This window comes from Poecilia latipinna, unplaced genomic scaffold (genome assembly GCF_001443285.1).
Source record: "Poecilia latipinna isolate Pla-1442-1.1 unplaced genomic scaffold, P_latipinna-1.0 Scaffold1169, whole genome shotgun sequence".
Lineage (NCBI taxonomy): Eukaryota > Metazoa > Chordata > Actinopteri > Cyprinodontiformes > Poeciliidae > Poecilia > Poecilia latipinna.
This window is the reverse complement of record NW_015113785.1, coordinates 122,146-132,610: the sequence shown is the minus strand read 5'-3', so window position 1 is coordinate 132,610 and position 10,465 is coordinate 122,146.

Genomic DNA, 10,465 nt, shown 5'->3' with positions numbered 1-10,465 from the left:
AAAGCCGAACCCCCCTCAGTGGTGGAGGGCGTTTTTTCCCTTGGGCCCTGACTTAATTTTTTTTTTTTTTTTTTTTTTTTTTTTTTGGGGGGGGGGGCTCTATTCTTGGTCCTTCATTTTTTATGAACTTAGATGATGTTGCACTATTTTTAACAGCAGTATTGTACCGTTTGGTCCCTGAAAGCCCACATGCATTGTGGGGAAGATCATATTTATGCACTACATATTAAATATAAATATAAAATAAATAATTGATGATTGACATCTAACTGAACTGATATTACAGTAACGACATTTTTACACTAAGCATACTTTACAAATTGCAGGCACCCCCAAGTGACTGTCACAGGATATTCAAGGATTCCTAAAACATGCACGAATGAGTCAAAGCAACACTCTGGGTATGTATTTGATGAGGGAATAACATTTATAACATTACAAAAAGGTCCAAAAAGTTGATTTTAAATAATATCTGCAGTGGTCCCCTCTCTGTTGGAGTTAAGTAATCTTGGTCTATTCAGGTTTGTTTGATTTTTTTTTTTGTGTTTTTCCCATGTTTGTTTTTCTACATATTCTAGTGTTTTGTTTTGTTGTGTTCCCCTGTGGTTACTCAGTACTGTTAGTGCCTTGGGTTTTTGTATTCTCCCATAGCTGTTGCTTATCTGTGCCTTTACTCCGCAGTATAGCATTCTGCAATTATACTCCGTGGTTTAATCACTTCTTTGTCAGATCATCTGTTGCTGTCACCTCTCAAAGCCTAATCCCTGGAGTTCTACTTATCATTAAAAGGAGTCTTCCTCTTTCGTCTGCGTTCTTCCTCTCTCCATTTGGACTTCCAACCACACAAAAAGATACACAAAGATCACATGAGGAGGTTCCTCAAAACTCCTCTCTCTGTATCACTTTTATTCCGTATCGCTCAGTTTACCCAGTGATAAACATTTTAAGGTTTAAAGTTTAAAGATTTCTTTGCACCCAGAGGTAGATTTCCGTTGTGTCTTTTTCTTTTTGCAGCAGAATTAATATCCACCAAAGTTCTGCACAATGTTACAGATGCAGACAGGTGGTTTAAGAAAATTACCAAAAGGAAAGATTTACTGTACACGGCCCCCCTGAAACCTCCCGCTTTCTGGCGCTCACAGACTTATTCTCAAGGGATCTCACCACAGGGGATTTTTTTTTTTCGCCTCTCCCTGTCATTTTCATTACATACTTCGTCATCAGCTTTCTTTCTTCCATCTATCACTGATTCCAAGAGATGTCGTAGTGGGAATAGTAACCCACTGAGGGGCTGGCATCAGTGATGCAGATGGCAGAGTGTTGATTGGTGCGCTACACTAATAGGACCAGGTGTTTCACTGACAGAAACATGCATTTATAAAAGAATTGTGGATGAAATGCAAACTCATTTAACCAAGTATGTGAAAGGTGCAGCAGGCCTAACATCTGGTGTGCTTTTAATATTCATGCCCTTCTAGATTTTGTATAGTACTTTTATCAAGATAAACATACAGAGTGTTTCAGTTGTTGACTAATTGGCTGGTAAGAACAAATACCCAAAAGCAGTGACAAATAAATCATTATCCTGAAAGTCAAACTCTGTGTTCAGAACAATGAGGGTAATTGTTTTAAAATCTCAATAATTGCTACATGTTTGCACAATCATGTAATGCTTAATTTGGATGCCTTTCGTAGAACATTTGCCAAATAGTTTGTCCCTTTCATCCACAATTTCTCATTAATTCTGTTATTTCACTCATTATAATTACACAGATGTGTGTGTGTGTGTGAATGTGTAGGTGTGTGTGCACATGTGTGTGTGTGTGTGTGCTTTTTTTCAGTGTACAACAAATAACATTTACATGGCATTAACCTAGGAAGGTGAATCTGCAGGAAAGGTATCTCCTATTTAAAGTTTTTTTGTCACTGTGATCCACAGTAAATGGCAGAATAGGGCAAATGAAACAGCAAGTTTTAAAACTGATAAAGGATTCTAAAATCTTTTTGTTGTTGGTTTGCATTTCAGACCATCTTGCTTATCTGACTGAATGTATTTGAAATGAAGAGTTTTACTATTCAGTAGAACTTCCAGAGAAGTACAGTGGTCAGTATTCTGAATAAGTTTTTTACCCTCAGATCAAAGATAAAGGTCTAAATGGAAGTTATACTGCAAGGTTTTAACAGTGTCCACTGAAGCACATTGTGACCTTTATGGCTGTAAAATGGTTAGTTTCTTGGGGAAAACTTCAATATAGATTGTGTTCTAATACTACCAATCTGACAGTTTGATTTTCCTATTGGGGTTTTTCAAGTTGACGGTGATTAACAGTTAATGCTTCTGCAAAGACCTCAGGGGAGAGTTACAGTGTATCATGATGATTTATTCAGTGACTATATGAGTCACTAACCTCTTGACATTTGCTACTAAAATGAAGAGCAGTACATAATCCTTCAACATGCATTTACCCGAGCATGAGTCAGAAGGCACAAGTTGAGTGTGTGGTCTTCATACAAATAAGACACCATCTTGAAGATAGACTGATATCGGTTTGTACTGTTCATATATTTCCAAAAGTACATGATTGCTTGGGGATTACCTAAAATGGATGTCCTTGAAAAAAATCAAGTAAAAAAACAAACAAAAAAAAAAAAAAACAACAAAAAAAAAAAAACAATCTGTCTGTCGAAACAAATGTCAAATTGTATTTGTATAACCATCATAATGACACAGTACACCGTTTTTTTTGTTTTTTTACTTTTTATGCTGCAAGGTCATAAGAGTAACAAAATTCGATTTAATTTTGGAGTAGACATCTGCCCTAATTTGCATCACCATTATTTTCCAAATTAATTCTTCATGCCTACTTTGCATTCCAGTGGTCTTGTGTTTGTTCTTAATAAATTAATGTGGAATCGTTAAAAAGCCGCTAACATGAGGTCTGCTTGTGAACAGGGCCGGTCAAATGTTTTGAAGACGGTTTTAAATGATTATCAGTGTTCAGAAACAGGCTGTTTAAGTATTAACAGTGTTTTTTACCCAAAAGTTAAGAATGTTTTCAGCGCCCCTTCATCACGAGAGTAATGGAAAGAAATGAATTATGCATCATTAAAATAAACGTATTGTTTAAAAAAAAAAAAACAAAACATTATAAGCTGTCCTTCCATCAAGCACTTTCATACTGTTACAAAATATTGAATCAAAGCTATTAAAAATATCTTAGTTTTGAAGGGAAAAGTTGTAAAACAGCATTTATATTTTGTGCAAAAACTGAATGCCCCAAAATTTGGAATGCTGATGTGGTAGCACACCAAGGTAATTAAATTAAGCTAATTTATTACCGCAGCTTAGTTTAGAACTTTTTGCTGCATGCTAATTTCCATCTTATAAACTCATAATTATAACTTTTAAAATAAGATTTCTGCTTTACAACTGCCTTGCTAGAATCTTTGTCAAAGACGTCGACACAACCGTTTGTAATTTCTGCTGGAGCTTTTGAATTTATATTTGTTGCCATTTTTATTCTTCGGACTAAAACAAGGTGTTGATGTCAGATGATAGTTTATCTAAAATGCAAAAACTTGTATTGGATATTTTTGTATTATGTCCTGTGGTATTATTTTACATGTCCTGTTTTTTGTCAAGTACTTCACTGAAAACCATTTTTAGCTATTAGCACCGGCCATGTAATTTAATATGTGCTATATTTTTTGATTTTACATATTCTAAATAAACATAGACTGGAAAAAAAAATAGCACCTCATCCTAAGCTTTTTGTCAAAAAAAAGCCCTATTTTGTTGATCACGCTTGATTTGTAAAAGCAACAAAAAGGTTGAAACATTCTTCATTGGACACTGTATAATGATTTTATATTTTCCTGATTCAGCCACTTGATGTGAATAATCACAAAATGAATAGAAGCCCAATCCCCAAGTGAGCCATCTTATTCTTAGGCAGTAAAGCTTTCCCATAATTCTTCTGTTACAGGTTGAAATAAGATCAGACCCAAACAAATGTGGTTTGCCAGAGGTTAATCTACACTGGACTAATTGAGCCCACAACATAATAAAAGCCCCAAACGTGTCAATGCAACAAGAAATGTGCCGGGATTTGCTTCTTTTTTCCCCTTCTGCATAGTTTCCTCATGAGATCCTGATTTGTTTATTGTTTCTCTATAATCTTAACAGTCTTTGTTAGAACACGCCTTTTCCTAAATTGAACTCGGGTCTATGAGTTATACACCTGTCATGACCAGGCCAGTCCTGATGGACAGGAAACTCAGTCATTGATTTCATTGGATGAGGCGATAACTTAAACTGTTCACTGAAGGCAAGCTCAGACAGGCCAAACATGTTTTGGTTTTAGTTGAATATTTATTTGTGGGTGATGCTCAAAAAAGACACAGTTGCAGCTAAATGCCACATCTAGTGTTAAATATATCATCCCTATAAAGACGAATCCTGCTTGAAAACAAAAAAAAAGAAACATATTATGACCTTCTGTGAACTGGTGCACTGGTAAGGTGAGATTTATTGTCATATTTATTGTTGGTTAATAGAAGTTTATGGTCATGTTCAAAATCAAGAAATGTATTCCGCACCAAATGAATTAGGAAAGGCTCTCTGCAGTGCTTTGAGGTAACTCCATTAGCTTCAGAGGTTCAGTCTATATTTGTGAAGGGAAGACAGGGCTGGGAAAGTGACTTAGCTTGTTAGAGCAGCTGCCTACCTCTCTGGTGCATTTACATGCATAATACATCCTTGGCCCATCTTTCATTCCCTTGTCTAAATAGGAAGCTTGGCCTCATGACACACAGAGCAGCATGGGAACAGGCTGAGCTGGCAGGCCTTGGCAGTGGACACCTTGGATCCATCTAATATATGCCTGAACTCTGCTCCTGTCAACTTTGCTAAGCCTCTCAGGTAGGGGATGAAATATATCAAGAGGCTGACGTTCAATAATTTAAACATACAGTGCATTAAATAGAGAATATACAACATTAAAACCTGTTTTCTGCATTACTCTATGTTGAATAAAAATGATTTGTGTTCAATAAGGAGTTATGGTTTAATAATGCTGATCATTTAACAGTTTGCTGCAACAGTAACCATGGTTATAATACAAGACAAACCGGAATAAGTATTGGAATAAGATCTGAAACTGTCAGCGAAGTAAAAGATAGTAGACCAGGAGCCAAGATATCCACTTATGAAATAACTCAGCCTAAGCATAGAGCTATTAAGGAAGCACTGCCCTTAATTAGATGAAGACATAAACTCTTTAGATGAGTCGATAAGAAGCAGGCAACTAATGCGATCTCCAGCAGATTGAAAAGCATTTAAGGCAAAGTGCCGTTGACTGCTCAAATGGGATTGAAGCCACTGCTTCGTACCATCAGCATTTAGCGGTTCTATCCCCGGCACTGTGGCTGACACAAGAAAAAAATTACTGACCCACAGAAAAAAAAAAAAAAAAAAAAAGTTTATTGATGGGAAAAGGTGGCCTTTCGGTAAATGGGTTTATTCTTTGATCAGTACCACTGAGAAATACAGCAAACAACACATCGCATCTTGTCTTATAATCTTTGACACTTAATTCCAGTTATGTTAACTAAAGCCACTTCAACCGGTTCTGCCCCAAAGCGCCACGGCCAAATTCATCTCCAAAGCAGATCCTGCACGACTCTGTGTGACTCTTCTCCATTTTTCCTTCTCACTTCAGGAGTAGCACAAGCCACGTCAAGCCATGTTTTGCGCAGAAATGATTTGGTTGACGGCAGACTGCATTCGTTGATTGGTGTTTTATGAAGTAGAGTGAAAAGGTGAAGCTGTCTGCCTGTCCACTCACAATCCACTTTATTCTATACACCTGTTTTATTACTTATTAATGTAATGACTTAACCAATATCACAGCAGGAACTGGATCCACTGGACATCTTTATGTGATCAAGACTATTTCCTAACATTCATTCATAGTACCAGAATGGAGATGAAGGAAGATTTATGTTGCACTGAGCTTGCTTTACTGCAGTTGTTGGTTCCACATTTACTTATCTACTGGGCTTTTCAAATAGCTACTCAAGTTTACAGGACATGATCAGAAAGATATATGATAAACAGCATTTGTGTTGCAGAAAAACATCCTGCTGATGTCAGAGGTCAAATGAGAAAGGACAGACGGAAATCTCTGAACGCACAACACATAAAACACGAAAGCAAAGGAGACCAAACCAGGTTCCGCTTCTGTCAGCTAACAGTAGGAAACCTGGGCAACTATTGAGAAAAGCATGCCATAATTGGACAATAACAAACCAGAAAAAAGGTTCCTGGTCTGTGCAGCAGCAGTAATTTAATAGTATGGTCAGACCTTGAAAGCTTGAATCCATCCTCCCTTGGATCAATGTTTCAGACTTCTAGAGGTGCTGTTACTATGTAACAGCATAGTAACAGCCCTTGATGGTACATCCCTCCATGCTACACTGGCTAGTCTGCCAAAGCTCAATAATAATTTTCTTGGCACACTTTAGGCTCCTTAGTAAAAAGTCAGCATCTGTATGTCACCACCGCCAACATATCATTGCCAAACATGTTCAGCCTTTTATCACCACAATGTTTAAACAATCTGATGGTCACTTTAAGCTTTAAATCTTACAAAGGTCAACTTGTCTTGGGATGTTTGGGGTACCTTGCTGAATTAGTACTACGTATTCATAGGGCAGTTCAGAAGACAGAAAGGGGTTCATTACTATAATCCTTTTTAGCCATTTCTAGAAATATTTATTTCAGTGAAAAGTGTGGTAGTGCTCTTCAAATTAGTAAAACTAATTCATCATAAAAATATTTTTACAATATGATTAATACCAAATTTATTGATATAAGTGATCAAGACCAACTGCAACTGCATGAAAACCTGCAGCAGTATTGATGCAGCAACTCATGAAAAACGTTGGGTAATATTTTCTCCTCCACGATCAAGGATGGTACATCCCTCCATGCTACACTGGCTAGTCTGCCAAAGCTCAATAATAAGCCTGTCAGCTTGATTTAAAAAGCCTAAGGCAGCATTATGAGAGACAACATCAGATTCACAATAATTCATAAATCTCAAGCAATAAATAAAGGATAAATCAATAGAGGTGTGAGCCTAAGCTGTTTTCAGTTTCCTTTCCGTCCGTGTCATAGCTCAAAGGAACGACACAATTTGATTGTAGAGGTATTGCCACATATTTCACTATGCACTTGTTGATAGCGCGATGAGACCTACAGTATTCTGTTTGAGAGCAAAGACATTTTTGAATCTGTGAATGCAATTGGAGATGCGTTAATTTCAACTCTAAGTCAGGCCTTCCATAGGTTATACAACTATTCACTTAGGTAATATGTCATTTTACAGATCAGTAGATGAACTGTACAAAACTAATTTGAAGTCAAATCAACATGATTCTGTCCACCTTTCTGTCTATAGATCAGCTGATCTGATGGAAAACCAATAACCTCGAGTGGACTTTGCCAAAAAAAGATGCTTGAGCTTTCAGAGTTATGTCGCAGTTCTGGGGTTTTTGGCTTTTGGTTTGACTGATCTTGTTGCATTCCCTTTCCTGAATATTTATTTCATTTGTTTTTTTTGTTTTGTTTTGTTTTTTAAGCAGTGGTACTATGTTTCTACCTCAGTTCAGTTCTTGCCATATTCTATTCCCCTCTCTTTGTTAATTATTGCTCAAAAGGTCTTGGTATATAAGTTTATTCCTTTGAATTTAGTTTCTTAGTTTATTCTTGCATTTTGTTCTTTGTGCATTTCTGTTTAGTTTTCTCAGATTTGTGCTAGTATATGTCAGTTTTTAACTCATGACATTCTCCTGCGCTGCCTCATATGAGCTCTTTATTTTTTGCTGTTCTGCACTGAATTCTCAATTTCCCTGATTTACAGATAGTCCCTTTTTCTGTTTTTCTGTAAAATTCTCACTAATGCCTCTCATTAGTGACTGTCAGCTCATCGGCTTTGTCTCTTCACCACGAAGCTCGACAGGTTGCTGGAGTCCTTCTGTGTGAGAACAGAATGCTCTGGTGATGGACTGGGAGCGAACAGACGTGATTTTATCACTTGTTCAGTATTGAAGTTTAAGGGGAGCATATTGATGGAGAAACACAAACTAACTTAACTCCTGTTGCAACACTAGAAAACGCCCCAGTACGCAACGCACGCTGAAAAAAAAAAGACCTTTTGCTGAGGAGTAAAATTTAGAAATGGTGGCTCTGCGAACCGGTTGATACCGGCCTACTTAACCCACAGCTCTTAGCAAATCAAATGATTAATTTAAAACCAGATGTCAATAACCAGCCACAAAATCCATGCATATAAATGACAATGATACATAAATCAAGTCAGGTATAATAAAAGTTGAATGACACAAAATAAGTGTTGAGCACGAGAATAAAATGATGTGAATGAAGGAATGAAAGGCAGGAAACCAACTGAAAGGTATCATTATTCTGAAAGCACTCCTGCTCTTATCAGTGCAAATTCATGCCAAACCATTTAGTTCTAAATTATTGCCTATGAAAAGTCTTCTCATTATGAAGGTATTGTAAAAAAAAAAAAAAAAAAACCTAAAGAGCTCTTTTGTAACCTTAGTGTTTTGTATTTCTAGCCTTCTGAATCATCTGTGTGATGTTAAATGTTACATTTCACAAGTGAGTACTCTCTGAAGATTAAAGTCCACAGCCAAGGCCCCCACAACCTTCATGACAGTTTGTGTGGAAGAATGGCTCACAGTCACAAGTAGGCACAGCAAGGACTAGTGTCTTTACAAAGAAGTTACCTTGCAGTTGTTCTTACCAAAAATGTCTAGCTGCTAAGTTTTTAATACAATTCAGAAAGTGTGATTGATACTAATTCGTTATCATTCCATTTTATGACACACACTTCGTAACTTAGTGGATGGATTAAGCTGCACGTGTGTGGCAAGTTAGGTTGCAAATGAGACCTGATGGGAATTTCTTACTAGTAGCCTCGTTAAAAATATATTTACTGAGAAAAAATATTGACATATTCAAAGGATATTTCTCCCATTGTGTTTTATTGTAATTTTCTATAGGTGATAAATTCAAAACATTTAAAAAAATTTTTTTTTTTTTTTTTTTTTTTTTTTTTTTTAAAGAGGATCTAAAGTTTGCTTGTGTCTGACTAGTTAATAGAACTGTTTTTCATTTTCTTGTAGCTAAAATGAAAAACACAAGCACTAATCTGAGATACTTCATCTGTGTGCTAACGTGTCTCAGGGCATTAAATTTCTCTGCTGAACTTTTTATTCCTGTCGAGTTGTTGGGGAGCTTAAGACACGGACGGTCGGTGATGTGTGTTAGCATCTATGTGATTTTAAATGTAACATTTCATCGCCTGGTAATTGCTGGAAAAGAGAAGCCATATCGCAGTCTCTCTTTTGTTTATTTCATGCTTCAGTTGATTTTTTAATTCCAGAGGTGCGGTGAGCGCACTTATCAAACACATACACGTCAGTACTCATTCTGATGAGCAACTCGGGTTCTAGAGGGAGAGGGAGAGAGATGAAAGGAAAAGAAGCAAATAACTTTCTTAGCCTACAATGAAATTATTCACAGTGATTTATTTATTTATTTATTTTTATCATTATTACTTTGCAGGTTTTGTTAAGGATGTAGTTTGGCAAACAGGACAAAAAAAAATGCTACATTTGCTAACATGACATGCATTTTTTTCCACTTTCAGCAAAACACTGTTCACCATCACAACCTTTACATTTTGACAAACTCTTGCTTTTTAAGGCATTTAAATGTTATTTCATTCAACTCTTTGGATGCTTTCAATTTCAGCACTGTTTAAATGATCTTATCTTCAGACAGTCCGTTTTGTTTCAGCAGGTGATTAAGCTCATCTGAACTCTAGAGCCGACTAAACTCTGGTTGACCTGAGCACATGATTTTTTTGGCTTGATTGCAATTGAACGCCGATGTACCAAATGGTCATGGTCAGTAAATTAGAATATTATTGAGAAGTTTATTGATTTAAGCAACTCATTTCACTAAGTGCCTTATGTAGATACAAATTTCAGATAGCTGGTTTCAAGTCTATTTCTGTTAATTATGATGATTTTGTGCTTGCAGATAATGAAAACACAATATTCAAGAGTGGGATACTACATCAAACCAGTAATACATTTTTAATATAGACATGTTGGCTTGATGAAAATATGCTTAAAATCTGGTTAAAAAGTACTATTCTTAATAGATACCTTTAATTTGACCAATGAGCCTCATCAAATCGTATATTACAAATTATGTTTTGGCTGGATTTCAGTGCTATTATGGTGTGGACTTCCTCAAATGTGACGAGTGTTACTCATTACTGGATCATGTTACAAAGTGATATACAGTCAATCCCAATAGGCACAAGTTCATATGGAGAATTACGTCTTTCCGAAATTGTTTTGG